This window comes from Marmota marmota, unplaced genomic scaffold (genome assembly GCF_001458135.2).
Source record: "Marmota marmota marmota unplaced genomic scaffold, marMar, whole genome shotgun sequence".
NCBI classification, from domain to species: Eukaryota; Metazoa; Chordata; class Mammalia; order Rodentia; family Sciuridae; genus Marmota; species Marmota marmota.
In genome coordinates this window covers 14,089,068-14,115,533 of record NW_026000240.1, presented here as the reverse complement: position 1 = coordinate 14,115,533, position 26,466 = coordinate 14,089,068, and positions in this window count along the sequence as shown.

Here is a 26,466-nt window from a genome sequence, read left to right as displayed (position 1 = left end):
TGTCAGTTAAACATGTCAATAGAGTAGAGAATTTTAAGAAATATTTCTTGGTGGAAAAGAGAGATCAATATTAAAAACAAAAATTGGGGTGACAAGAGCTCTGCCTTGTCTTGGAGAGAGTGCTCAGGGAGTATTGGGTTAGCTGGGATTCTTTGTATACATAAGCAAAGGGATTGATATCTTTTTTTTTTTTTTTGGTACCGGGGATTGAGCCCAGGGGTGCTTAACCACTGAGTCACATCCTCAGCTCCCCAGCCCCCTTCTAATTTATTTTTTTTTTATTTAGAGAAAGGGTCTCGCTGAGTTGCTTAAGGCCTTGCTAAATTACTGAGGCTGACTTTGAACTCATGATCTTCCTGCCTCAGCCTCCCTAGCCACTGGGATTACAAGCCACCATGCCCAAGTGGTATCTTCTTATACTGTGTTAACATTTGCTTACCTCATGACTAATTATTTCATTTGATGAACATCCAGGGCTCAATCTTCCCTCAGGCCCTATCTGGCTATCACCTCTTAGGTATGATGAGACTTGGTTACTCCCTTCTTCCTGAGAAGTGAGAATATGAAACTTGGAGTCAAGGACTCTGTGCCAACAGCAGATGCACCTGGCAGGTACAGCCCTGAGCAGGGACAGGCAGGGTCCACTGATTAATCTCCAGCCCTGTGTGATAGCTCTTCTTGCTAGGCCATACTGGTGGCACTCACAGGGAATCAGCCCTTCCCATGACATCACCAGGCCCCAGTGGGTCAGACCAAAGCAGGCAGGGGAACACAAATGCTGCTCTGGTCAAACCAGCTTCTTCCCCACGGGATGAATGGAGTCAGCCAAGAGACACAGCCAGCAGGACAGACGCACTCTGAACCTTGAAGCCATAGAGAGTCAGGGCACCACCTAGTCAGCGCCAGCTGGGTCATGGAGATGCAGGGACACGGGTGTCTTCAGGAGAATAGAGCTTCTGCAGCGGAAAATGGTAAGACAGAAGAGGCAGAAGTCAAACCCAAGACCGAGCTGTGGCCACACTTGCAGGTGAGGCTCTGTATGCATCTTCTTTGTCTGCACCGTTTCTGCCGCCTGGTTTTGTTTGGTCTGTTGGTTTTCTTACTGGAGCTTTTCTGAATGTATTGCTGCTCCGTGAAACCCAAGCACCGAGCCTGCAGTAAGCACTGGGGAAGGGATCGATGTGATCCAAAGCACAGTGTGGGGACTTCCTGGAGTCTCAGAGCTCTCCCTTCCCTATCCCCATTGCTGGCCCTTGATTACATCCTCTGTTGTTTTGGCCAAGAACGGCTTAAGCAGGACATACCAGCCGGTTTCTCTATAACACTTTTGTAGAGAAATGAGGAAAATACTTTCATTTCCTTATCTGATGAATTACAGGGTATTTCCATCACATGGGAAGCAATGCCTGGCTCACTTACAGGTCACATGACTGAACAAGTATTTAACAATCCACTACATGCTCAGAATATTGAATTGAGTAGGAAAGTATCTCATGCCTGCAGGAGTAGACGATCTGAGGAGACACATGGATGTGATTAGCCATTAGAGTCATCAAATTCACTTCCCTGACGTAGCTTTATTATGCATCCTCTAAATGGGTTGTGGAGAGTCCTGTGGGAACCCAAAGGGCTATGCGGGGCATCCTGGCTGGGAGTCAAGGAAAACTTCACACAGCAAGTATCTAGCATACTGTTTATCAAAGTGAGTTCCAGGGAACACTAGTCCCACTTGTAACATTGTAACTTATAACTTGTAACATTGTTTGGAAGGATGAATAAATGGAGGCACAGACCAGAGACAAGACAAATAGATCCATGAATAAGTAAGTTTCAGAATATCAGGTTTAAGAGTTTGTCATTTCTTTACTGTAGGCCTTCTCAGAGCCTTTACTATTTGATTAAAAATTCTGAATCTGCAAAAGAGACTCATATTATGAAGCATTGCCCCACATTAATGGTTTATAAAACTCTTTTCCTTTGGGTATTTTGTAGCCTGGTTTTGTTTGGTCTGTTGGTTTTCTTACTGGAGCTTTTTGCAGGTATGGATGGAAAAAAATGGGTTTTGCCTATTGATGATTGTTTGTTTTTTCCCCCTCATTATCTAGAATAGCTAGAGTGTCATCACTACTGTGAAAATGTGATGACGTGTTTAATCTCTAGGCCGCACAGGGAAGGCTTGCCTATAGTTTCAATGAGGACCTAGTGATAGTTCTTCCTGAAGTATTTTCTTTTAAACAAAAATTGAACCAAACTCAGTGAAATAAGATGCCTTTCCCATATTTTTTGGATCCTCTTTTTTTTTTCCAAGTTGTTTCAAGTTGCTGAAACTTCTTTATATAATGAAATCACATTTCAAGGGCAGTAGGAAGGAAGCGCCATCTCATACGCCTTGCAGGCTCCGGGGCAGGTGGTGTGCACCGAGCGGATGGCAGCCAGGTCGCACACACCTCCTCACTTGCCTGTGCAGTTGGGCTGCCGTTAGCATTCTGGGGTGACTCCTGGGATCACGTGACTGTCTCCAGCTCCCCACATCCTGGGTGATGTTTGTTCAGCACAGATGAGAGAAAGTTCTTGCCTCAGAGCCAATAGCAATTCAAAGCCATGCCCGTCTTGTGTCCCAGCATGTTTAAATCTAGCTGCTTCATCTGAATCTTTAGTTCTTTCCACCGTTGTATTTGTTTTCCTTCTTGCTAATTTATGAGATATGAAATGACCTCCTCTGAAGCCTTCGTTTGAGGGCTCATTAAAATTCTAGAAGCTCTTTCATTCGCTTGTTCCCGCACAGGCTTTAATTTGCATGGACCAACATCACAAGAGGGCCAGGGACAGCGAGGGCCGACTTCACATGGCACTCAGCCTCCCTGAGCCCACTGCAGGTCAGCCAGCTCCGGGGGCTCAGGATGCCACTGGACACCACATTCTTGTTTCTTCTGACATATTTTATGTCACTTATTAAAGAGAGCACAGCACACATAGGAAATCACTTGTTAAAACTGCTTTTCCCTAAACATTTAACGGAAATGGGAGAAAAGGAATAACAAGGAAACCTCTATAGGAACCAACTTAGCTTTTTGGTTCTGCTGAAACTTCATGGCTTACACGTTATGATTTTCAGGTCTTTCATAAGGCAGGGTATAATTATGAGAGCACTTATTTTTTTCTTACTGGAAATTGGAAAACACTACCCTAAACAGTTTTGCCTCCTGTAAAGTAGAAGTTTTTCTGCCCAAGATTATGAATTTATCCTTCTTCACAATGTCCTATTCTTGTCTTGGAATCTTCTCTTCTTGTTTCATAGATGTCGTTCTTTCCTTTAACTCTCTGAGGACTTTAAATCGAATTACTTTCAAATAGGACTCCTTTACTGCTGTTTCTTTTTCATTGGTTCTTTTTCTTATTTGTTTAGTCTGTCCTCTCTGTGACAATAACTTTCCTCAAATGCTGATGAGTTTTTGTGGTACAATCATTTATTTTTCTCCAACAGATTTCTCCAGAGGGCACCCAGACAGCAGCATCTTACTGGGCAGCTCAACCTTGGCATCTCCATGGTCACCCTGTTCATTTTGGGTCCATGAGCACTCCTCATGTTTGGGGACTGTGAAGGCACATACAGCAGTGCACTCTCTATCTTGTACTAGGACCAGAGATGACTTTCGTGCCTGCCCTGACTCCCCTGGGGAATATCATGTAAAAAAAACAATACTTTAAGGAATTTACCTAGATATTGCCAGACTCCATGGTCACCTTTCAGGTTTGGTTTTTGCTATAGCATTTATTTATATTTTCAGACAACATCGAGCTATTGAATTGGTTATGTACTTTGTACTCACTCTTGGCTACCACCCCTGACTTCTGAACTCAGAAGATGTGTGGGCTTGAGTTCATTCAGTCTCAATTTCTTCTTCAGTAAAACTGGGATTAGTAATTCCCATCTGTGGGGTTATCATAAGGATGAGCTATTATGAAAAACAGTTGGCAGAGTGCCAGATACACAGTAAATGCTAAGAAAAATAAGAAAGAAAGCAAGGAAGAGGAAGAAAGGAAGGAGGGAGAGAGGGAAAAAAGGAAGGAAGGAAGGAAGGAAGGAAGGAAGGAAGGAAACTTTTTTAACCCACATACTTACTGATTCTCTTGCTGGCCATGTCTTTTTGAACATGTAACTTCCCATCTCACAATTTTCCTTCTGCCTGAAGAAAGAGAAAATTTGCTTAAAATGAACTCTTTCAGGCTTTGTACAGGGAACAGCCTTTATTTCGCCTTCATTTGTAAAAGATATTGCTGAGTATAGAATTCTAGACTGACGGTTTTCTTTTAGTACGAACAGACATTGACCCACTGTCTTCTAGCCTGCATTATCTCCGATAAGAAGTTAGCTGTCATTCTTATCTTTGTCCCTTTGTACATAATCTATCTTTTGTTCCCCTCTGACTGCTTTTAAGATTCTCCTTTATCATTATTTGAAAGCACTTGGTTATCAGGTGCCTTTCTCAAGGCACTTGAGTTTGAAGTTTGGCTGAACTTCTTGGATCTGCAAGTTTATTGTTCATAGTTTGGAAATTTTTTATCCACTATTTGTTCAAATATTCTTTATCCATATTCCTCCTTCAGGGCTTCCAATGATATGAATACTAAATTGCACAAGGCTGTCCCACTTCTCACTGATACCACTTCAATTTGCCTCCTGGGTTCCCCTGCTGGTTCCTGCCATGTGCCCTCCCAGTTGCTCATCCTCACTCCAGCAACACCTCTCCTGCTGCGAATTCTTTCCAGTGTATCTGCCAACAGGGCAGCTTTCACCTCTGGAAGTTGATTTTGCATCATTTTTTGTATTTTCTTCTACTTAACCTGCTTTTTTTTTTCTCTTTGAACTTATGGACTTTAGTCATAATAATTGCTTTAAAATTCTTGTCTACTAATCAATATTACTTCTGATGGTTTGCAATTGATTGTTTTTGTTCTTATTATGAGTTCATTATCTTCTTTGCTTTCCTGATGATTTTGGTTGGACACAAGACATTGTGAATTTTACCTTGTAGTAGATACAAAATTTTTGATGAAGATTTTTAAGACCTTTTTTTTAAAAAAAATAACATAATAATCCTATGTATTTATGGAGTTTAATAGAATATTTCAATATTTATATGCCATCTATAATGATAGATTAGGGTTATTAACCTACCTGTCACTCAAACAGCTATCACTTCTTTGTTTTGAAAATATTCAAAATTCTCCTTCCTGGCTATTTTGAAATAGACATTTAATTGTTGTTAATCATAATTCCCTTACTGTGCAATAGATACTAGAAGCCATTCGTCCTGTCCTGACTGCACTCTGATACCTGTTAACCAGTAGCTAGATATTTTTGTATTTGTATTCTGGAGCATTATCCCTGAGAGACAGTGAAGCTATTTGGAAGCAGGTTGGTCCTTCCAAGATTTGCTTTTAATATTCATTAGGCAGACAGAATAGCCTTTAGTCTACAGCACTGCCCACATGCCCCCCGCATGGATTCAACACCCTTCTGAGTTCTCTGCACAACACCCCAAAAGGCACAATGAGGCAAGAACATGGGTTAACTCTCTATGTTCCTTCTCATCTCCCCTCCCCCACCCATGGCTGTTCTGCACTTGCAGGCGCTGGGGGCACCCAGCAGAAGCTGGAGGGGAACAGCCACAGATCTCCAGAAATCCTCTCTTCTGCAGTTTTTCTCCTCTTGGAAACTCTGCCCTGGGAATTATAGTTGGTTTGACTTTCCTTAATTTTCACCTTTGTCTCTTCAATTCAGGGAAACACCCAGGCTCTACTGGGGTTCTCCCTCCCTTCATGGTGGCCTGGAAACTCCAGGCAGTAAGCTGGGACAGTCAGAGGGGAACCCCACTTATCTTCCTGCTTAGAGATTATTATACTCTGTAGCCAGTTCCCAGTCTCTGAAAAACATTATTTAATATGCTTTTCTTTGTTTTGTTAGTTGTTCATTGTGGTAGGGTGAATCTACTTCCTGTTACTCCATCTTAGAAATTAGCATAAAAGCTCAGTAAGTCTTGACTATGCATCCAACGTTATATTCAGTCCTATGGATTTGGAGAATCACAAGATAAAACTGGGTGCTTTGGTGTCTGTGCACACACTGGTCTTTATTCATCTGTACACCTCTATATTCCACTGTCTTTAAAATCCATGAATCCTGTCCTATCCAAACATTTTCCTATGTTTCTCCCTCATCTTTACAACAATTGTTTTTAATATTTTCATATTCTTCCACTGAGTAGAGATAACTAATTTACTTACTCATCCACTAATTTCAAGTAATTAGATTGTCTGCAATTTTCTCTGCTGTAGATAAAACCAAAATGTGATACAATTTGTGTGTGTGTGTGTGTGTTTTGAGAAATCACTACATTAGTTTCTTCTGCAATTTTCAACAAGGGAAAATCTTAATTTATGAAGCCAGAGCTCTGCTTTTCTCTAAATTTTCTTCCATCATTTTCTCCTTCCATTTTCTTTTTCCTTTTCTATCTGTCCTTCTCCTTTCTCTTCTTCATCCCAACAAGCATTTATTGAGTACCAGCTGTATTCCAGTACAGATGATCAAGTTACAGCTGTGAGTAAAAGACAGAGTTCCTCCTTGGTGGAGCCTATGCTCAGGGAGGGGGCAGAGAAATTCATAAGTAAAGCAACGGGCAGTGACAGGGGAGGTTGACTTGAAGGATGGCAATGGTTCTCTGCTCTCACAGAAGAGTGAGAGACAGCGGGTCTGACGGTCCTCTAGTCTCCAGAGCTGGGCTCCAGGTCTTTGACATCACCTGCCATCTGCCACACTAGCAGCTTTGTGAAAAGCAAGTTTACAGACTCTTGGGTCAGGTGACATTGCTGAAATGGGGGACAGCGTCACTGTGTGCCTTCTGCATAGTTCACTGAGATGGATGGGATCCTAATACATGCAGAATGAAGCCTGGATCTGATCACCAAGAGTCAACAGGCAGACCCCAATTGAGGGTCAATTTATAAAACAACTGACCTGTGGTCTTAAAAATGCTAGTTTCATAAAAGACAAATATTAAGAAGCAGAGAAGCTGCTCCAGATGAAAGGAGACTCCAGAGGCAGGATGGCCAAGTGCCACGTGTCACTCACCCACCCTCCAATATTGGGCTGGAGAAGACGCCAGAAAAGACATTATTGGGACATTTCTTAGTCAGCTGAGACTGCCACAGCAGAATGCCTCAGGCCCGGGGCATCTTCTCACAGCTCTGCAGTCCACAAGTCCAAGGCCAGAGGGCAGCATGGTCAGCTCTGCTGGATGTGTGCCCCTACATGAGATGGCCACCTGCTCCTCACCTGGCTGGAAGCCCCAGAGCAGGCCCTCTGCTGCCTACGTGGCACTAATCCCAGGAGCCCAGGGTTCCGCCTTCCTGAGCTCATCTAAACCTAAACTCCTCCCCAGATGCCCTTGCGTGAGGGGCTGGACCTTTACTATATTAAGCTTGGTGGACACAATTCAGTTTCTAGCAGGGCTACTAATAAAATTTGCATATGGGCTGTTTACACAATCATTTTGCATTAACATTAAAGACTTTGATTGGATACTACTAGGGTTATGTAAAAGAACGTTCTCCCAGGTGACGCACATCAAAGTATTTAGAAATAAGGGCACCCGTCTGTGACTTACTTTCAAACAGCTAGAAAAGCAACTGCATGGAGGTCAAGAGAATGGGAAGAATATTAAAATGGGCCAGAACGTCAACAGCAGCTGAAAGAGACACACACGGTATCCAGGGGTCTTTATGTTACTCTTGTAATTTCTCTTTAAATTTGAAATTATTGCAAAATAAAAGTTATTTTAAAACTTAACATGCAGCTCATTGATGCCTTTCTGGGTGGCCTGGGTGGCAGGGTTCAGAGACGAAAAGATGTGTGTAGACACTTGGAGGTCATCGACTTACGTTCAGATACATCACTAAGATCAGGAATGGTGGGGGGGAGGTGATGCGGAAAGGCTGGTCCTCATACGCTTGGACAGATGACCGGTGGTGGCTGCTTTACAAAAAGACCCTCTTTTACTTTATTTCAGTAATATTTCAAATTAGCTGCTAGTTTATCTACAAACCACATGGACAAAATGGCCCCTTTGTTAAGCTCTGCATTCTTTGAAAAGGGTCACACGTAACTGACGCTCTCTGTACTATGTGTCATGTGCCAGGCACATACCAACTCATAAAAATGTCCTGAGGCATTAATTATCACAGCTAAGGCGAGCAGGGACAACAGCTCCTGCAGATCGTCAAAATCCCCTCCAAGGGCCCCTGCCACACACAGTCACAGTTTGAGAGATGGGGATTGGAGATGAAGGTCGGCTTTCTCCTTCCTTGGCAGACAACAGCAGTGGTTCAGTTAGGGGTACAATTGAAAAAAAAATTCCCCATCCCTTGGATCACAAGAGAGTAGTGGGTCCCCACAATAGTGACCATCAATGCTAGCTTGATCCAGGAAGTGCCAGTCAACACGGAGTTCAAGGGGGGACTGCACTGGCCTGAGCACTCGGCATCTGGCACCCAGCTTGGACCCCCTTGCTGCAGGCCCAGAGCCAGGTGGGGAGGAGAAGTCTTGGGGGGAACGTGAGAAATGAGTCCGTGAAAAGCAAGTGAACCTCTCTCTGGAGTCAAAACCATTTCAACTTTCAAAGACAGCATCTCACCCTGAGTGAACGCCACGACACAAAGGCACACACAGTGGAGGTGAGCAGAGGCCCACTCCATCACTGCCGTGGGCGTCTTCACAGCTCAGGACTCCCAGTCTTGCCTGCTTGTCTCATGCGCTGTTTCGCTATCTCGCAGGATCTGTGCCAGTTCCTTGGGGAACAGCAGTTTACAACACCAGATCTGACCGTGATCTTTCTGGAACCCTGCATGTGCATCCGCTGAGGGTGGCGGGATGGTCAGCCTGCAGCAAATGTGTCCATTTGAATGAAAAATAAAACGCAGGCGAGTTACATGTACCGTGGGTCCCAGCTCCCTTTCAGTGAGTTCAAGGTGAGTCCAGCCCTCCTCTGGATGAGATCCCAGGAGACTGGAAGCTGGGCTGGCAATGGAGGGGAGAAGGCTGGATGCAGACCCATTCTGTGGGTTGCAGTAGTGAGCTTTGGAAACCAGGTCCAAGTGCTGTCCATCTAAAGCAGTTAGGCACCAGCAGAGACCAGGACAAGGCGAGACAAACAGGTGGGAATTAAGAGCAGGAGGCCCCAACAGGAGGCTCTGATCCCAAGCTCAAGTGAAACCTGGTCTGGTTCCCTGGTACCCTGGGTCTCCCAGGGCTGCAGGCTCTCAGGAGACCTTGGCCTTGGCCCAGAGAGGAGACAGGTGGAAAGGGAGAGGAGGGACCCTTCAAAGGCCCTGTGTCGGCCAGGATTTGAGTAGAAAGAAATTGCTGGCCTGGCTAGGTTTTCTTGGCTACGTCAACATCCATATTTCTGGGCTAGTCAGTTTCTCTTTGTGTTGCTAAAAAGGGACCCCTTTATATAGTGCTGACTCTTTGAGCAATTTGCTTGGGTCTTGTTCTGATTCTTCTCTTTTCTTTTTTTGTATTTTTTGGTCAAAATCAATGCTTTTCATGGACGAAAGAGGACCCTACAAGAAGGAGAAGCACTCAGCTGTCCTTGGGACCCACAGGACTGTAATAGAGCTCTCCTTCCTTGCTAGGGATAGAACTGAGTTCCCCGCTTAGAGGGCACACTGGCAGCTCCCGGCGCCCTGGTTTATGGAGTTTCATTACTTCATTGAGCAATCTAGGGTCACGGGACCTCATGGTGAGGTCCTATTCTCTCTGAAAGATGCCTGACCACCCTACGAGAAAGGTGCCTGGGAGCTGAGGAGCAGCCACTGGAGCCCTCCCTGGCCTGATGCCCCAGAGTTGGCAAGTACCCTCGGTGTGTCCAAACCTCTGTCCTGCCAGCTTCAAAGCCTCACCTTTTACCTGAGACAACGCTATCTCCTCTCTCTGCTGAAGCTGTCTGAGGGCATCTGAGCCGTGGGGACCAGCGTCACTGTCAGCTGATGCCAGACCCTTGCCTGGTCTCTTCTGCCTCTTGCACTGATGGGTACAGCAGAGGGAAATGACAAGTTCCTTCTCTGAGGCTGGCCCAGGGGCTGCCTTCTCTTGGAAGACTTCTCTCTCTGGTTGAGCTTTTCCATCCCAGGCTGGTGAGCCATTGGTCCTCCTCTACCTGACAGGACCCAAATGCAAGTGTGGACTCTTGGAGAGGCTCCATGGGCTGAGCCCTGGGGAGTTGTTCGACGTGGGCTTTAAGCTGCCTTCACTTCTCCCACCTCTCGTGGAAGTGCCACCTAGATCCCTCAACCTGCCACCTTTTGTGGTGTCCCTGCAGGTCACCTGGACCATCGGTGCCCTATCTGCCCTGCTGAACAGGGCAGTGCAGGCTGCCCCTCTCCATCCTGCCGCTGCCCTCCACCCTTGGCAGCAGTGGGCACTGTGCAGCTGCTCACACTCGGGCTCAGCCTTACGTGGAGGCCAGAAGGATCTGACAGGTGTCCAGGAGACCTGTCTTGATGACAGTCTCTGTTCTTCCCTTCTTAGTATTCGCATTGTGGAAGGGTGACCACAGGGCATTTCCTCTTGGTGAACTGGGACTCCCCAGGAGACCCCTCCACTCTGCCTGTCTCCCACTAGGCTGCTGGGGTGGGAGGATGCTCAGCATCAGTGCCTCCCAGGATCCCACAGCTGCCATGACGTGGGGCGGTTACCTGGATTGAGGACCTTGCATCTGTGGCTCTCATCTTCAGGCCTTAGCCACAATTCTGATACTACAGGGAAAATGCAATAGGACATGTGGGTTCCGGACCACCCCTCAGTTCTACCCCTCGGCATGTATCCTAGGGAAGCTCTCACGTGTGAGAAGAAGTGGCTACGGGGATATTTCTGTGATTTATAGAGCAAGAAATTGGAAATCATCTAAATTTCCACAACAATGGAATGGCAAATAGAGTGTGGATGGGTTGGTGTTTGATCCAGGTGTGTGCACAGTGGGCAGAGCTCTTATTGCTGCTGAGCACCCATGTCTACAGGCTGGTGTCAGAGCTGTGCCAGCTGCTAAACATTTTGGCTGTCACTCCCTGATCATTGATGGAATACGTGATAGTAATGAAAATGAGTGTACTAAGTCATATGAATCCACGTCGACCCAATATGGATAAATCTCCAATGTGGGCTCAAAGAGAAAAGCGCAGTGGTTATGTACATTTTAAAAACACATAAAAGAATGTTTATTGTTTTGATGGATAGATATGTATTAGAGGAACAAAAGCGTAGTAAATGTCACACCAGATTCATGATGTAGGAGCCTGTGAAGAGGGCTTGGAAGAATCAAGAGGGAATATCCAATATCCACTTCACCAGTTATATTTTACTTCTTTTCTTTAAGAAAGATTTAGACACCAAATGTAAGAGCAACAAAATTAAATAAATAAAGTAAATAAAGTAGACTTTATCAAAGGCTATCATCAAAAGAGTGAGAGAATGAGTTACAGAATGGAAGGAAATATTTGGAAATCATGTATCTGGTAAAAAAAATTAACATCCCAAATATGTAAAGAGCTCTGGCAACTCAACAACAAAAAATAAACAACCCAGTTAAAAAAAAATAAAACAGAGCTTGAACAAACATTTTGACCAAGAAGATGAACAAATAGTGGACAAGTGCACAAGCAGATGTTCAACGTCAACACTCGCTTGGGAAACACAAATCAAGACCACAATGAGATACTTTCCTTCATACCAACTAGAATGGCTATTTCAAAAACAATAACATATAAACAAAAGCAAAAGCAAAGAGAATCAGAACATAAATGCTGGTGAAGATGCGGAGAAATTGGAGTCCTCCTACATTGCTGTGGCAATGTAGAAAAGCACATCTGTTGACAGCTCAGCAGTTCCTGAAAAAGCCAGGGAGAATCCCATCTGGCCCAGCAGTCCCACATCTAGTTGGGTACCCAGGGGACTCAAAGCAGGGACCTGAACAGCGTTCATTGCAACATCATTTATAACAGCAAAAGACGGGAGCTACCCATAGTGCTGGCAGGAAAGGCGAAGGCAGGTCAGAAGCTCCTGGGGCCAATCACAAGGTCCTTCGCCTCCCCCGGGGACTCTGAGGCAGCTGTGAGTCCTCTCTGGGACTCTGCCATCACCAGCCCCACCGCATGGACCCTGGTCCAGAGCAGCGCTGCAGCTCAGAAGCCAAAGATGGCCACACACTGCTGGGCAATGGTGGGTCAGCCTGCCCACGCTCCAGCAGGAGCTGTGCCTGAGCAGAAGCAGGTCATTGGCAGCACAGTGTGAAGGGACATGGGTCAGAAACGTGGCTGGCAGAGATCCTAGGTGCACCCGAGGAGGACCGGGTTGTGGAAGGTATGCCCCCTTACTGACAGCTCCCTTTTCGGGAGCTTGAGATTCTCCAAGCCAGTGGCACAAGGTTCCTTTCGGAGACTGGCTGAGACCTGCCCGTGGCCTACAGGGATGCTGCTTGTGGAGCTGCAGATGCAGCGGCAGAGACGACCCCATCACAACAGAGCCTTCGAAGCTGGGAGCCAGTGCTGAGGTTGGTTTTTCCTATGGCCCTTTAAAGGACTGGAGATTTATTTAGACCAAGCCACCTGGTTCCTGCTGAGCCTCACAGATGGGCGAGGGAGGACTTGCTGGCCATCAGAGGTGCTCCACCCTCATTGCTCTCCTGTCCCCTGCCTGAAGACAGCCTGAGACAGAAGTCCTCTGCAATTGTCCCACCCCCATCTCCACCAGCACTGGGGTCCGAGGTGGCCTCACTCACAACCCTGGATCCAGGCTCCTTGCAATTCGTTCTCGTTCACAGGAAAAACAATCACCTCTAACAACAAGTTCTGGAAGTAGAAAATTAGTCCCTATTTGTCAAATGTCAAATTCAGAAAAGTTAATAACACCAGAAGGATCCACGCTGGGTTTATTTGATGGAAAACTGCTATCAAATAAGCTGGTGTCGTGCGTAGGTTACAGGAGCCTTAATTGAATATTAGATTGTTATATAGATTCTAGGGGATCAAATATTAAATCTTTTGGGGGGAGATGATACAAATTGAAAAACAAAGCAACTGACCTCCTTGGATCTACTGCTTATCCTAGGAACTCAGTTTTAAGATATGAGGGGTTGTTGACAATAACAAACGTTGGGTGGTGTCTTTCAAATACTCAGCCCATTCACGCAGTATTTCCATGAGTCTGCTGTCAAGGGGGCCCTCTGGACATGTCAGGAGCTGGTTGCAGTCTATGGGGACTTCATTTCAAGCAGGATCTCCCCACCTGTGAACGTGAAGCCACAATGTTTAATCCCATAGCTCTTAGATGCAAGGAGATGAGGTCACAGTCCTATGGACAGAGACCTGGTAGATGCTGGGGAAAGCAGGTAACTGGCTGCAGCCTGGCTGGGACCAGCACCCATCCCTAACACATCCCTTGGAGTATCTTAGGTATGCAGTGGAGGCAATACCTCGGTACCCAGGCTCATTAGTTTCCCAAGTCTGCTCCAGCAGGGGAGCACAAACTGGGCAGCTTCAGCAACAGAGGGTAGCTCTGCAGCCCAGGAGGCGGGAGGCCAACAACAAGGGGTGCAGGGCAGTTCCTTCCTTCCAGGCCCCAAGGAGGCTGTGCCCCAGGCCTCTTTCCTAACCTGGACCTTGACCTTGACTTGATCTTGGGTGGCATCAGGCATCCCCAGCATTCCTGGGCTTGTACTGCATCCACCCAACTTCCCCCTCCACCCCTACATGGTTTCTTCCCTGGGCGTGCCCTCTGCATCCCTGGTCTGACTTCCTCTCCTTTCTTTTAAAAGGCTGCCACTCATTGCGTTGAGAGCTTGTCCTAACTCACTGTGACCTCACCTTGACTTATTGTCTGTGTAAAGCCCAGTTTCTGAATATGGTCCCATTAAGGGCCCTGGCCCTTAGTGTCTGTCTGCTTCCCGGTGGGCACTGAATGGCAGGCAGTCCTTAGACCAATGGTGCTTTAATCACTAGAGCCTACTTAGGAGAACCATAGAGGAGGCATGCTTTCAAATGTCTGTGAAGGGTTAAGAAAGACAGCGTTAAGTACAAAAAATTTAATAATCACACTTGATATTGGAAAAATATAGGCACTGCTTCTAAAAATTTCAATTGAATTAATTCAAAAACCTCACCCAGAATAGGAACAGCGCAATATGCCAGATCCTTTGGCTAAATCCTTCATTGTCAAAGTCTTGAATTATTGCAAAGACCTGAAGATTTCAGAATAATGATGATATAGAGCAGTAGCTTCCTATCACTGCACAAAATGTACAGAGCTGTAAATCTTATTATAATATAAAGTGGAATTCCGGAGATGCTTAAAGCTCTTTTAAACACCAATGCAGCTGGTTGGGAAAACATAGCATCCACCGTTTCCCGATTGAAAAGCTGAGGCTGATGACCTGCCTATAGCCGGGCAGAGAGGAGCTGGGCTTGCTTAGCTAGAGACACCGCGAGGACTGATCCCACCCACAACCTCTGCTGTGATGTTCATTTTTAATGAAAGCTACAAAAGTTTGCAAGCTTCTTGTCTGCCTTACAAGTGTTTCCCCCAGGACTATTTAGAGATCAAAAAAGTAAAATTCAAACAGGCAACTTGGTGATAAGTAATAAATAAATAAACAAGCAACCCCCCAAATGCTCTTGCGGTGGGCAGACCACTCCTTTTCCCCCAGCTCTTTCCTTCTTCCTTCAGTTCAGTTATTCATGGAGCCTGGGAAATGGGCCTGGAGCCTGGGAAATGGGCCTGCCTCTTCCCCTTTTGGTATTTTATTTCCAGGATTTTGACCTGCCTGCTTGTATATGACCATTGATAAAGATTCCAGAACACTCTGTCTCCCTGCTCTCTGATCTTCACATCCTTAACTGCACGGCACCAGGCAGGCCTGGGTGTGGTCTGGATGTAGTTTGAGCAGGTCATCAAAGGTTCAGGTGCTGTAAGCCTGTTCCCGGGGCCGTGGTGCAGGAGGAGGTGGAACGTTTACGAGATGGGGCCTAGTGGGAGATGACGAGGTCATGGAGCGCTGCCTTCAGAAGGAGCCCTGCCTGTCCTCACAGGAGGAGCTCTAATGAAGCAAAGCCACCCTGCACTCTTGCTCTCTTCTGCACGAGTCTCTCCTCCACGTATGACGCAGCAAGGAGAACCTACATGATCCTGGGCTTCCTATCTCCAAAGCTGTGATCTAAATAAACATCTGTTCTTTACAACTACCCAACTTCAGGTATTTTGTTAAAGCAACGGAAAATAGATTAATAAAACACACCATCAATACCACCTAGTGATGCTGACAATTTCTGGCTCTCCCTGTTTGTTCCCTTCTTTTGCTGGGAATATCCCCCCAGGGCATAGCTCCTCCAGGGAAATGTGTTCCACTTCTCTCCTTGCCCTGCTCTTGATGCAGAAGGGCTAAACGCAATTTAAGACAGTGGCAAATTTACCAAAAGTCCTAAGAGGATTGTTTCCTGAAAGCTGCTGGCCTGTTGAAAAATCTTGGAACCTGGAGAAGCACACCTCCCGCCCAAGCTTCTCTGGGTCACTTTACCCTGAGGTCCCCACTGCTGTCAGTAGAGACAGCCCAATGGCCATAAGCAAGTTCTGCAGAAAAAGGCCTGTCCACGTGGACAACACCATCAACAACTAACCAGACTAAGAAAAGACCATAGCCACCATCACGGAACCTATGAGGCTCCCAGATGCATTGCCTGACCAGTCAGCCCAGGAGGAGAGTCTCCCTGAGGACAGAAACCTCAACACTAAGGGGACTCAGGGGAGGGACCTAAAGGGAGAAGGTCAACACAAACTGTTTGGCGCCAAGGAGGGAGTGGGGCTTGCCGGGCTGCACGGGTGGGTTTGGGAGCGGCTCTTTTGGAAATGCTTCCAGTTGATCAGGCCTGTTGGTGAGCCAGGGAACGAGGTCAGGACAGACTTGAACCCAAGAAGTCAGAAAACCCGGTGAGGACTGAGAGCGTGTCCACAAATGTTGAAGTCCAAGCTGGTACGCTGGAGTCAGTTCTTGAGGACAATGGGGAGGTCCTGAGTCTGGGGCCTGGGGACTCTTGTTTCATCACGCTCCCTTGGCTAAGTGGAAAGGGATGGACTTGGAACAAGGAGAACACTGGGGACTCTGACCTCTGGCGCACTGAAGAGGCTGGACGGAGCATCTGAAGGTCCTGCTGCCCGTTGGGGATGGCATTAGAGACTGCAGCATAGGAACAGGTGTTCCTCTTAGCAAAGTCCTTCAGGAACAGCTGAGGGATGGCTCAAGAGTCCAGCAGCCCAGTAGGTGTGACTGTGCTGGAGCATCTTATGCCTGAATTCTTGGCCCATGAAGCAGAGGCAGCCCACGTATCCTGTGTGCTGAGTTTGAGCTAAAGCCCTGGTAAGGAGCCCTAATAAGCCGTTTACACTGAACTTCCAGTGCTTCTTGACACAAGGACCTTCATTTAAAAAAAAAAAAATTGTCTGGTTGACATGAATACTTGTGAAACAGTGAAACAGATTGAAGGAAATTGGTTAAAGATATACTGAAACTACTCATTTGTGCCAGCTAACCTATCCCAGCTAACTGAACTTATAGGTCATGTGGGTTTATGGATCTATGTACATTTATAACATTTTCTCACTCCAACCTGCTAATATCTGTTTTAAATTAATGTAGTATACTAATGCTTAGCTCTCCCTTTACCAAGGTTAATTGTTAATTGTTTTAAGGCAATTATTTATGTACTTGAAAGTGGGTCTGCTGAGTCTTGGTCCTTGTGTTGTGCATCAGGATTCGTAAGAGGCAATTGCACTTGCATAGAGGCAAATTAATTATTTAGGGAGGAATGCCTAATCACAGCAGCAGGCCACTACCAGGAGGCTTGGGGAGGGAAAGGAGTGGCTGCCCAACCCCTGGTTATTTATTGTTCTTCCTCTCAAATGTCAGGATTAGATGTCCACCCGGAAAATGTACACAAAAATGCACATCCACTCCAGAGGTATGCGAGAGGGCCTCTACTCCCCCCTGCAGGGCCCCTTTTTATTATGGCAGCCAAAGGATTCTAGAAACAGATCACTTACAGCATTTTAGAGCAAATGATCCGCTGGGTCGTTCCACCAGGCTCCAGAAGACAGACCTCTGAACAACCGCAGTGCCACGTCCTGAGGCATGAGAGGCTGCTAACGGAGGATTCGCCTCCTGTTTTCAGGAGTCTTTGAAAACCAAAGGCAGGGTCCACAGCACAACATGTGACAAGACATTTATTTTCATCTATTTGCTGTAAGCTGCTGAAAACTAGAAATATCAAATTGGATCAAATGTTTTAAAACAGGTTAAAATCGATCCTTTCCCTGCATTTTTGGATTCTTCCCAAATAATCCTGAGTGGGGCCTCTGCAGCGTGAATATATATTTCATTGTAAGAGGGAAAGCAAAGCCCCTAATGGCAATAATTAACTGTCACCAAAATAGAAGGCTAATTGCTGGAGGAGTGTGCTCCCCGGCTCTGCCAGCAAGGCAAGACAGGAGTTGCGGGCACCTTCCAGCTTTCTCCTCTCAGTTCTTGCAGGACATTTAAAATCACTTCCTGTGTAGATACCCACCAGATCAAAACCCAGGGAGAATTTTGTCAAACAAAGGCTTCTCTGGGTGTTTTGGCTCTGCCTCTGCCAGCCCTCTCGGAGGACTGGAAACCCACAGGACTGAGCCCTGCAATCCTGGCCTGCATGACCAGTGTGTACTCAGGCTATGTATTTTTATGACTCATCCAGGGGCAAGCATCACCTTTCTAAAGAAAATGCCAAGTCCTGACCTGAGGGTCTCTCGTCATGAATCCTCACAACCTCCTAGAGAAGCCAGGAAGAGATAGCTTTCCGCACCCTCCTTTCAGATGGAGAAGCTGAGGTTCGGGAAGGTTAAGTGACTTGCCCAAGGTTATTTAGCAAATTAGGGGAGGCCTGGTGGGAACAGAGCTCTGGGTTCTCAGGTCCTGGGGCTGCAGCCAGGAGGCCCTGCCACAGAGAGGCTCTTGTGCTTCATTTTGTTGACACAACTATTTGTGTCAAAAGAAAATATGTGAATGTTTCAGTTCTGTTCTGTTCTCCCTGTTCATTTCACACTGGTGTGTTCATACACGCACACATGCGCGCACACACACACACACACACACACACACAAACCCTTGGCCCCCCAGAAAGGGATGGCTCTTAGAACTTGCAGATCAACTCCCTGATTTGCTGCAATGGTTGCATGTATTCTATTGTTTTAGAATGTATAGCATGAAGGTGTCCTTCCTGCTTCCTGTCCCTGTTCTCAGTACTGGCCTCACCTATCTCATTATGGCCATATTTAAAGAGTTGGTGCGAGAACAACCACTCCATTGATAGGGACTTGCTACCAAAAAAAAAAAAAAAACTTTGAAGATTTATTGTTGCGGTCACAGGGGAAAATAAAGACAGCCTGTAATTCGTGGGGAAGAATGGATGCCCAGCCAGTCAAGGTGTTCTTGTAGGCTGCCTCGGCTCAGCATCCAGGAATGGGGCTCGGAGATGCAGTGCTCAGTCCTCAAGAGTGCATGGCGTCCAGGCAGGGGAAGAAAGAAGCCACATCTTAAGGAACACATTTTCTGACTCAGTCAAGGCCCAGGAATAGAAAAACGACATGCTAGACATTTCAAAAGGTGAACTCACACAGAAGCACTGCCTGTGGGGAGAAGTGACCTGTCCTGAGGAAAGAGGGAGAGACATATCAAAGTCTGTGAGCAAAGAAAGGAATATCATCTTCAAGGCGAGCGGTGCCCGCCAGCCCATGCACACACAGCTTTGTAGGACAGCCCTCTGTCGCACGCGGGCGCCTCCGGGGCTAGGGTCTGGAAATTTTTGAATTGCAAGTGCGCCATCTAGTGGTCAGTCTTCAAAACAACAACTCGTGGTGTTACTGATGTCATCTTTTGGATGCAAATTACTTAGTTCGTTTTTTTTTTTTTTTTTTTGAATAATGACTAATGCCTGCATCAATCATAGCAAGCTATTGAGAATTTTAACTTCCAGCAGGCACAGTTGGCAGTGGCTTCCAAGAACTAAAAGTACCTGTATACTGGCAATTTAAGTCACAGCATTTTCCACTGCTGAGACCAACTCCCCTAATTTATTATCGAAAATTTAGTTAGCTTGACATTATTTCTGGGGTGCAGAAAATAGTCTGCCAGGAAATTTAGAAAATTCATGCTCAAATTCAACATGTCTTCTACAGTGAAAGTGAAGGAATGACGGACATTTGTTAAACAGAATGTCCACAAGGCTTTTTTAGGTTAAAATCCTTGGTGGGGCTTGCTGTGTGGGGAGGGAGGAAGAGACTGTTGAGCTTGAGGCAGGTGTGGGGTGGTGGTGTGGCCACATTGCAAACTGCAGTGTCTCGAAGGGCGAGAACATACTACTGGTGGCGTGGAGAAAAGAGCCCAGTGATGCAGAGATGGCTTAGAGAGTCCTGGAGTTGGACCTACAGCCCGGTGGCTTAGTCCTGGGTCTTTGGACCCTCTGGAACTTTCCATTCCCCTTTTATAACTACAGACAGCAAACTTCCAGCTTATTTTCTTTACCCCAGCAAGAATATCTCATGAGAGTCCCATACAATGGTAAGTTGCATTGCCCTGAGTTATAATTCCTATTAAAGGCTAGTGATACTCCTGCTTTATTAAAGTAATGGTGTAAACTGTGAGTCACCTTAAAGGAAAAGTATGAATAAATAATAATCCAGGAGGCACGTGGCACAGGGACAATCGTGAGGGTGCACCTGGGTGCAGGACAGTGGGTGGGGGGAATTGGGATTGGAGGAAGGACTTTGGCTTGGGGACTCCTGAGCCCGTCCATGGGGTCTGCCACTCACCCTCTGTAACTTTCTGGGCACCTCCATTTCCCTTGTCTGTAGAATGAGGGTCTGGGTGTAGGTGAGCTCAAAACAACAAATGCAAGCTTTTAATACCAGTGCTTAAAGTGGAATTAGTTCTTCTTGTCTGAACTCAGAAGGTGGGTATGGAGATAAGGAAGCAAATAGAACATCCTAAGAAACACCTCCTTGACGGGAGGAAGAGGGACACGTGGAAGAATGCACGGGGTGGTGAATTACGCCCAGTGTCTGACTTGTCCTTAACCACAAGCCCCAAATTATAGTCGTGTTCTCCAAAATTCTAACTTGTGCATTTAAGGGACACATCGAGTCAAAGGACTATCCAAGTGCTTTGTTTCTTCTTGTGGGGTGTCAGGGACAGAGCAATATTCTCCTCACAGTCATGCTGAGGACTGTCTGGTGGGAATTCCATGTGGCTTCTCTGGTCCCTCTTCAGAGAGGCTGGCCTTGAGGGAGCCCTTCCCAGGGAGCTCTGGGCCTGTGGGGAGAAGCACCAAGTGTGAGCAGGAAGGGTCCAAGTGGGCTCCTGGGGCCCGAGATGGGCTCCCTTTTCTCCCTTCATGAGACGGGTCTCCTGGTACCAGTGTTGGTGTGGGAACCAGAGCTGGGAACCAGTTCCTTACCGGAGGCCACTGGGCTTATGAAGGACACACTAAGTTTGAACCTGGAAATGTGCTCACACCACCAGGTGGTTCAGGAGGCAGAGCTCCTCACAGGAGGCCTCGGCTCCCTGTTCTCTCCATGACACACAGAGCAGGGGCCACAGAGAGAGGTCTGCCTGCCCCCCTGCAGTGTGACTGGTTAGGCCAACAGTCCCAACTCTGCGGGGTGGTCCCTTAATGAGTTGCTAGTATTCCCTCTGTGACGTCTGCAGGTTCCAGCCACTCCTAAGCCACTCCTGTCCCCATCTGCGCCTGGTGGATAGAGTTGTGGCCAGCCCTGCCCAGGCCTGAAGAACGGAGTTTCGCTGGATCTCAGGAGGACACACGCAGGACTGCCTCATCCCACACAAAGGAAAGGATTCCCTCTTCTTCCCTGTCTCTCTCAGGCATCTGCAGGATTCCTTCTCTGCCAGGGTGGACGGACCTCCTCTGTTGGCCATGACCCATGGAAGGTAAAACGGCCTCACCAGGCAAGAGCGGCCTACGGTGAGGGAATGCGAAGGCAGTGGGATTCCTGTACCTCTCTGAAATGATGCCCATAGACTGAGTGTGCCCATGCGCCAGGCACTGCACTGGCTGGGACCCTGCTGGTGCCCTGGACCTCAGAGGGGACATGCAGTAGGGTGAACCTCCATGTCCCCTCTGGGCCTGACCTTGTCTTTTTCTTTGTGAAATGCAGATGATGACATCACCTGCCTCAGAGGGTGCTTCTGAGGAAGGCTCACTGGGGGGCCCATCTGGTCTCTGGCCACAGGCACCGGCATCCACGTCACCGCCATCTATACACCAGCAGGTTAGGCTTTGACAACCTCTGGGGTGACCTTTGGTGGCTGGGTCTTGGCAGGTAGTGGCTTGCAGGGAGCAGAGGGTGGGTCCTGGGGAGGGAACTACTCTGGAGGACAGTGGCTGGGAAGGCTGAGGGAGTGAGTTTAGGGACCTCGAAGAGACAGGGCTTGTGGGGAGCAGGCCTGGGAAGGGAGGGGCTGCTCTGAGAGGGGAGACAGGCTGCCCCTGCATCAGGACAGATGGAGCAGGGAAAGGGAGGCCAGGGAGGCCAGACAAGTGGTGGGGACAGCTTCTGAGTGACTCAGGGGAGTCCTGACCAAGGCAACTTGGAGTCGGACATGGCTCCTGTCCACCCTCCTCATCTGACAGCATTGAGTTTCCTACTGGAACTCGAGCAGCAGGCATTACAGGCCCTGGGCTCTGCCCTGCAGGCCCACTGCCCAACTCCCTGCCCAGAGCAGGTCTGTCCCTCCACAACCATGACTCCTGGCCTTCAAAGGACATGGAGGAGCTCAGGTGGTGTGCAAAGCACGTGGCCTTTGTATTTGCAATGAGGACATTGTAAAGCCATGCTGGCCTAAGGACATCCTGTCCCAGGAGACCCCCCTCCCACCTTCCCCAGGGTGTAGCCTTAGATGTGGTCAGCTGAATAGTGACCTCATGAGTGGATGAAACCACCATGGCTTTATGGACAGTTCCAGAGGACAGTTCCCGTCCCAGCCACCCGCCATCCTCCCTCTGCTGAGAATTCTGGTCTCTTGTGAGCCCCAGTATGAGAGAAGCGTATAGGGGATGGGGTGAGTCTTTGAGAAGATCTGTTACAATGCCTGGGGTCGATGGTTTTAATTTGGCTCACAGGTGAAATGGAACAGGAAACACCTGAATCCAAAAAATCTGCTAGGATTTGAATGTGTCCCCTCCAGAAGTTGCCAGTGTGGCCCTACCAAGGGGTGGGGACTTAGAGAGGTGTTAGGCCTTGTGGGCCCTGCCCTTGGGTGTGGCATGAAGGCCTCAGGAAGGAGATTCCTGCCCCCACATGAGGACTCTGGAGACTCAGCCCCTCAGGACACCAAGCCTGCCGCCGTGCCTTGATCTTGGACTTCCTGACCTCCTGAACTGCAGGAAGGAAGTTCCTGTTCTTCATAAGCAACCTAGTTTGCGGTGTTCTGTTACCACAGCATGAAAAGACATCCGTAATTACATCTGTGCACGGAGTTATTTCCCTGTTCACATCTGAGGCGGGGAGTCTGAGACTGAGACTACCGCAGGCAGTGACTGTCTGAAGTCCTCATCTCCCCACCACCACCGTACCCTGGCTTCTAAACACTCTCCAAGGAGACAGCCATTATGCCGTGTGACCCAGAGGTGGAAGAGCCACAGGACCAGGAGGAGTCACCTGGGCTTCGGGTGCTGTGGGCCTGTGCATCCTCCTGAAGCCACTTGCCTTCCTGGTTCTCTCTTTCCCATATGCCTGGGGGTCTGGGCCCCTTACAGGCCAGAACTCTGCTCCATTCTTAGAAAATACAAGTACCAGATATAACATAGAGCCTTTAGTTTTGTTCCCAAGCCTTTTCCCTCACTGATAACTCAGAACAGATTTACCACGCACCTGGCTGAACAGCACAGGCTCCTGATGACCCACGGCCAAGTGGCAGAGGACAGATCTCGAGGGGATGCTATGGGCAGAGGTCTTCTCTCTGCTTGACCCCAAGACCACAGGAAAAGGAAAGCCTGTGCCTCTGCTGCCGTGGGACCAGGTCTCCACCGGAGACTCCTGAGACACCTGGTCAGCATTGGGGTGTTTCTGAACCCACATCTGCAGATGGCAGATGGCAGGGAACAGAACTTGGAGACACAGTTCTGGGTAGGAGTGCCCTCCTGCCCTCCACCAGGTGATTAAAACACACCCTTCCACAGAAGAGCCTGGAACTTTCCACAGTGCACACAGGCGGGGTGCAGCTCCAGGCTCAGTGCCCGTAGCTCTTCCCACCTGGCTTGGCAGCAGTCCCTTGGCCTCCTGGCCCATAGTGGATGAAAACATGGCCACAGGCCTGAGAGACAGACAGCAGAGTCTTCTGCCCCCAAAGCTGGTTCTTATGTCCTTGCGGTGTGTGGCTGCTCCATGCAGCCCCAGAGGGGAAGTAGTGTGTCCCCAAACAGGACTGGGCTGCTGTTGGGCATAGTCCTGCTGGGCTGTCAATCTGCTCCTTTAAAGAAGCCTGTTCCCTGAGTGTCAGACTGGGGGAAGCGATGCCAGGAAGATTCAGAGGGTCCCTTCCATTTTCTTTTTTCCTTCCTGGCACCTCTTTGAAGCCTGAAGCTCTCTCCGGGCTTGCCTGGCTTGTGTTCTCCAGGGAAAGGCATCTGGTGCTGGGCCCGGGTGGGGTGAGTATGTTATCCAACTCATCAAAGCCAATCTTTGTCCCCTTGGTCCCATGACTTTAAACCATGCTCGTCCTTTGTGCAGATGTGATATTGGATTCAAAGCCCAGCAAGGCTTCTCTCGTGGTGAGCTTCCACGGGTCTTCAGAGAAAACCGAGGGAGGGATGAAGCTCCTCACTCCAGGCCCCAGGAAGAGGCTGTGTCTCAGCTCACTGAAGAGTGATCACTATTGTTTTACCTTTGGGGTCGAAATCAGATGCTCAGTATCTCTTTTATTGCTGTCCCTTGTCATCCTTTATTGAGGCTGCCATTGCGTTAGGTAATTACATTCACCCTCCCGGCTCCCCCTTCATGGACCTTCTTGGAAGGCTGAGCTCATGACTCATGCTTCTCTGATACGAAGTGACTGTCTGAATTCATCAGTCCCTGACACGGCTGCCCCGTCCCCATTAGGCACCGCATCATTGACTGGCCGGTTGATTTCAGAGTTTGGTTTAGGGTCATAGGAATGGTCGCAAAATTCCTCTGATATCAGGCTCGTTGGTCTCATCGGTTTACCCAGGACCCAGGAGCAACCTCCAGTGTCAGGCACAGACAGTCCTCGGGAACTCCTAGGTGAATGACACCAGCAGAGGAAAGAACCGTGAAACTGGCCCCCGCTGCTCAAAGTTCCCACTTCCTCTTCTTGGTGAGGGTGCTGTGCGGGCAGATGGCTTCTCTGGGGACAGTGCCTCTCCCCCTTTATAAAAATGTCTATTCCTCTACACTTAGCCAGAACAACAACTGCTTGAAGGCCTCTCAAGTGTCTCAGACCCTTCTCCTTTTACTCTTCCAAAGAAAGCCATAGAACATTGAGGTTTCTGGGTCAGGACAGCAAGGCTAATGGTAATAGCCTCCTTGCTATGGGCAGAGCCTGACCCTCAGGTCTGCGGTGTCCCCAGCTGCTCTCATGATACAGATGCTCTGTCTGAAGCCTCCAACTCTCCTGCCTGTGCACCCCACCCATTCCTCACTCTCATGGCCTCCACCCCTCTCCAAGGGGAGTCATCCCTCCCCCAGTCCCTTTGCTCAAGGACCCTTTACCGGAGCATGCCACGGCTCCACCCTTCCCTGCCAGAGTTTGTGGGTGCATTGACCTTGTAGGATGAGAAATTCTTATTTTTACAGAGATCGTGCTGGTTCTGCACTCCCAGCACAAACACAGGGAGTGTTTCCCCACAGGGACAGTATTTTCAGAGGAATGTGTGCTGTTTATTAATTTGAGAAATGGAGCTCACCTGGATTCTAATATTTGTGGAATGGCCTGGAAAACAATCCACGGGTGGCCTGGAAACTCTCTATGATCCAGTTTTGCACACAGGACCAAAATCCACAGTGATGAGCCAAGCCTCAGCCTTCTATTGACATAAACGACAGCAGCAGCAGCAGCAGCATAGGGCTCGACACGCCCTTGCTACAGGCACAGGCCATTCCTGCACTCTGCAGAGGACTCAGTGTTCACCTGAAATTCAAGTTTAATTCCATCTGTTGCTATGGCAGAGTGCATCCTGGCACCTGGGACCAGAAGTCCAGGTTCACTTACCCATGGTCCACCTTGGATAGAACATCTCTGGGAGACTCTGTTTTACTCAAGCATCAGCAAAGCTGGTCATGGACATGACATGGTCATTGGGAAGAGCTCAAACTTGGCAGGTATTCAAGGTATGGTTGAACTGAACCCTGAAGAGTCACAAGCACACCACGGGCCCCAGCGGAGACTCACATCTGTGCAACCCTGGGAGTTACAAGGCCAATGCTGAGCCTCTTTTGGAGCCCCGTCCTCTTCCTGCCACATTCCCAGCCTCCTCACACAACGGAGCAGCATGGTCCTGCTACACTGGCTGTCTACCCTCTGCTGAATCAGGGACTTCAGTGGGGGAGGTCAGCAAATAAAAGCAGGCTACCTCATTAGATATGAATTTCAAATGCACAGCAAATGCACTGGCTGTTTTAGTCACGGACAACTGTTCATTGTTCACCTGAGATGCAGCTTGAGTGGCATCTTGGTTTTTATCTGTCAGTCACAGGCATAGAGTGAGTTTCTGCATCTCGCAAGTCACCCTGTCCTAGCCCCTCGAGAGTCCAGTGCTGTCCAGACCTGGTGGTGACTGCTCTCCTCATGCCCAGAAGACCCATTAGTGTGGTTCCTCTCTTCCTGAGACTCTCTACCACCACGTAGAGGATGGTCAGATCCCTCTGGATGGTGTCACTGGAGCCTCTGGATGGTGGCTGAGTCTCCAACTGCTAGCAGATTCAGATCTGCCCATACCTGCTCTGTTGTTCACTCAGGGGTCAGGACGTGCCGGCCACCTGGGGGCTTCCCCTTAGCCCTGTCACAGGGAGTGGCCCCCTCTCCCCAGGAGCAGGTCAGTCATGGATGGGACCAGAGGGTCAATGCCCCAGCTTTCTCACCCTTGGGTGAGGTGGAAGCAGGTATGAGGGGTGCAGTGCTCCACACTGTCCCCTTCAGGTCCTCACTCGGCTGAGCCCTGCTGCCTTCTGTAGCAGCCACTCAGCAGCACAGCCCCGTGGACATCCTGCACTTCCTGCTGTCTGTCTGACTCTCCTATCAGCACTCCCTGGGCCAAACACGACAGTGGTCAGCTCCCAAGGCAGTGCTGCGTGTCCTA